We start from the raw sequence: 4,520 nt of genomic DNA, 5'->3' as shown, positions 1-4,520 counted from the left end.
TTGTGTTTGTCTCAGGATGAGCTTGCGTGTAAGTTGTATTTCGTTTTCTTACACAATTTCAAAAGTAACAACAAAAGTAGGCCAGATCATGGTCAAGCATGCTCTAAATTATTAAACATATCTATTCACATGGTGGCCAGCTTGGACAATACCATTATATAAATACTTCTGTTTCGTATGAGCATTATAATGCCCTATAAGTGATGACAATGCAGTCAGGACAAACTAAAAATGTTCATTGTAAAATCTCTCCATTTGTGACCTTGATACTTGAAAAAAGGGACAACGTTTTGCCTGTAATTTACTGTCGCAACATGGAGATCAGTGGTGAGTTGTTCTTAAATTGGCTGATAAGTGATATGTTACTGTCTGCTAAAGATTTAATGCAAGCACGGGCAAATGTTTAAGCTCAACAAGGCAGCTATACACAGAAGACATGACGAAGGCTCAAGACAAATTATCCCATGAGCTCAAGGCAACTTGTCACCAACTCAAGGCAAATCTCACCAACTCCAGGCAAGTTGTCATAGGATCTAAAGGCAGATTGTCCCAAAAACTCAAGGCAAATTGTCCCACAAACTCAAGGCAAATAGTGCCATGAACTCAATGCACATTGCTCCACCAACTCAAGGCAAAAGTTGCACGAATTTCAAGGCAAATTGTTCCAGGAGCTCGTGGCAAATTGTCGAACCAACTCAAGACAAAGTGTCCCACAAACTCGAGGTCAATTGTCACACAAACTCCAGGCAAATTGTCCCACAAACTCAAGGCAAGTTGCCACAGGAGCTCAAGGCAAATTGTTCCATAAGCTCAAGTTAATTTGTCCCATTAGCTTACAGAAAAATTATCACATGAGCTCACAGTGCATTCTCCCATGAATGATGAAGTGGTATTCTGTACATGTTGTATGAAGTCTATTTTAAAGCATTGACCTTTTAAGAGCAACCTTGGCCTTCGAGTGTATTGAGACAGTGTGAACATTGTTTTGCAACATTAAAAACACGATGGCTGAAACAGTGACTGTCCAACAAGCTGTAAATAAGTTTTATGTGGCCTTTGATCCCTAATTTTGAAGTTAACCGTTGGTCAATTAACACAGGTCTTAACACTTTTTCTAAATGATTTTTTTAAAACATTTGAAGCAAATTGTTTTAAGAAGAGGACCATAATGGCCCTGAAACGCTAACATGAGTTTTAAACTAGAGCTTTGTCACAGACGTGACGTATACCCCGCATGACACGCTGTCCAATGACTGTGAACAAAATTAATGTACAGAGTCATTTTAAAATCTCACAATGAATGACATAGTTATGGCCCGGACAAGCTCATTTATGGACATTTTTTACTTTTGAACTCCAAGTGCGACCTTGACCATGAAGATATCAACGTAATTCTTTCGCAAGACACATTGTCCAATGATTGTGAACAAATGTACTAAGTAATTTTAAAATCTCACAATGAATGACCTAGTTATGGCCCGGACAAGATCATTTACGGCCATTTTTGACCTTTGAACTCACAGAGTGACCTTGACCTTGGAGATATCAACGTAATTCTTTCGCGCGACACACCATCCAATAATGGTGAACAAATGTGCCTAATGCTTTTAAAATCTCACAATGAATGACATAGTTATGGCCCGGACAAGCTCATTTATGGCCATTTTTGACCTTTGAACTCAATGTTTGACCTTGACCTTGGAGATATCAACGTAACTCTTTTGTGCGACACACCGGCCAATGATGGTTAACAAATGTGCCAAATGATTTTAAAATTTTACAATGAACAACATAGTTATGGCCCGGACAAGCTCATTTATGGCCATTTTTGACCTTTGAACTTAAAGTGTGACCTTGACCTTGGAGATATGAACATAATTCTTTCGCTCGACACACTGTCCAATGATGGTGAGTAAATGTGCCAAATGATTTTAAAATCTCGCAATAAATGACATAGTTATTGCCCGGACAAGCTCATTTATGGCCATTTTTGATCTTTTAACTCAAAGTGTGACCTTGACCTTGGAGATATCGACGTAATTCTTTCGCGTGACATACCGTCCAATGATGGGGAACAAATTTGCCAAATGATTTTTAAATCTCACAATAAAAGATTAAGTTATGGCTTGGACATGCATTTGACCTTTCTTTGAACTCAGAGTGTGACCCTGACCTTGGAGATATCGACGTAATTCTTTCGCGCGACACACCGTCCAATGATGGTGAACAAAGTTGCCAAATAATTTTTAAATCTCACAATAAATGATAAAGTTATGGCCTGGACATGCATTTGACCTTTGAACTCCAAGTGTTATTTTAAAATCTAACGCTAAATGACATAGTTATGGTCCGGACAAACTTTCAGTATAAAACACATCAAGTGACCCCGTGGCCTAGTTTTTGACACGGCATGACCCATATTCAAACTTGACCTATACATCATCTAGTTACAACTTGTGACCAAGTTTGGGGAAGATCAGATGAAATTTCGGGACAGACTGACAGACCGACCGACAAAGTGACTCCTATATAGCCCCCATTACCAATGGTAATGGGGGTATAAAAAAAAACATTTGGTCATCATAATAGCTAACCATGAACACTTTTGTGCTCAGGTGAGTTAATATTATGGATAAATGAAGAAGCACTGACAGGAGCATACACACTACAATTATCTGCTATATCAAGCTTTCTGTACCTGGGTAAAAAACAACAGATTCTGCATTGCAAAGTTGTATTTAGAATCAAAATCACACGTGATGTTTAACCCTTTCCCACTCAGAAGCAAAGTGAAAATGGCTGTTGCTAACAGAATAAAACCAGAAGTGTGCAAGTAACTCGCAGTCTGTTGATGTTTTATGCTGTTTGCTGCTCATCAGTATCTAAGGGTTGGAAATGAAGTCTTCTTTAATTAAATGTAACTTTCTAAGGGACTCCAAGGGTCAAAATACGTATCGAAGTGGTAAAGGGTTAACTACAAAATAAACAAGCGCTGTTTGTAAAACATGCATGCCCCCAATATGGGCTGTCAGTTGTAGTGGCAGCCATTGTGTGAATATGTTTTTTGTCACTGTGACCTTGACCTTTGACCTAGTGACCTGAAAATCAATAGGGGTCATCTGCCAGTCATGATCAATGTACCTATAAAGTTTCATGATCCTAGGCCTAATTATTCTTGATTTATCATTAGGAAACCATTTTACTGTTTCGAGTCTCTGTGACCTTGACCTTTGACCTAGTGACCTGAAAATTACTAGGGGTCATCTGCCGTCATGATCAATGAACCTATGAAGTTTCATGATCCTAAGTGTAAGCATTCTTGAGTTATCATCCGAAAACCATTTTACCTTTTCAAGTCACTGTGACCTTGACCTAGTGACCTGAAAATCAATAGGGGTCATCTGCCAGTCATGATCAATGTTCCTATGAAGTTTCATGATACTAGGCGTAAGCATTCTTGAGTTATCATCCGGAAACCATTTTACTGTTTCGAGTCACCTTAACCTTTGACCTAGTGACCTGAAAATGAATAGGGGTCATCTGCCAGTCATGATCAATGTTCCTATGAAGTTTCATGATCCTATGCGTAAGCATTCTCGAGTTATCATCCGGAAACCATTTTACTATTTCGAGTCACTGTGACCAGTACCTTGACCTAGTGACCTGAAATCAATAGGGATCATCTGCCAGTCATGATCAATGTACCTATGAAGTTTCCTGATCCTAGGCCTAAGCATTCTTGAGTTATCATCTGGAAACCATTTTACTATTTCGAGTCACTGTGACCTTGACCTTTGACCTAGTGACCTGAAAATCAATAGGGGTCATCTGACAGTCATGATCCATGTACCTATGAAGTTTCATGATCCTAGGCCTAAGCGTTCTTGAGTTATCATACGGAAACCATCTTGTGGATGGACAGACGGACTGACAGACCGACGAACCGACATAAGCAAAACAATATACCCCCTCTTCTTCAAAGGGGGGCATAAAAACTGGTTGGCTCAAAGAAATTTTGGGACAGGGCTAGCCCTGGTAGATAGACCCCACGACACCAGTACATAATATAATCTGCAAATGTGGTCTTAAACTGCATCCAAGAACGAGTCACTGTGACCTTGACCTAATGACTTCAAAATCAATAGGGGTCATCTGCCAGTCATGATCAATGTACCTATGAAGTTTCATGATCCTAGGCGTAAGCGTTCTTGAGTTATCATCTGGAAACCATATGGTGGACAGACCTCACGACACCAGTACATAATATAATCTGCAAATGTGGTCATAAACTGAATCCAAGAACGAGTCACTGTGACCTTGACCTTTGACCTCAAAATCAATATGAGTCATCTGCCAGTCATGATCAATGTACCTATGAAGTTTCATGATCCTAGGCCTAAGCGTTCTTGAGTTATCATACGGAAACCATCCAATGGACGGACAGACCGTCGGACCGACATGAGCAAAACAATATACACCCTCTTCTTCGAAGTGGGGCATAAATATGCACAAAGACCAAA

This window comes from Dreissena polymorpha, chromosome 3, assembly GCF_020536995.1.
Source record: "Dreissena polymorpha isolate Duluth1 chromosome 3, UMN_Dpol_1.0, whole genome shotgun sequence".
Lineage (NCBI taxonomy): Eukaryota > Metazoa > Mollusca > Bivalvia > Myida > Dreissenidae > Dreissena > Dreissena polymorpha.
Note: the sequence above shows the minus strand (reverse complement) of the source record.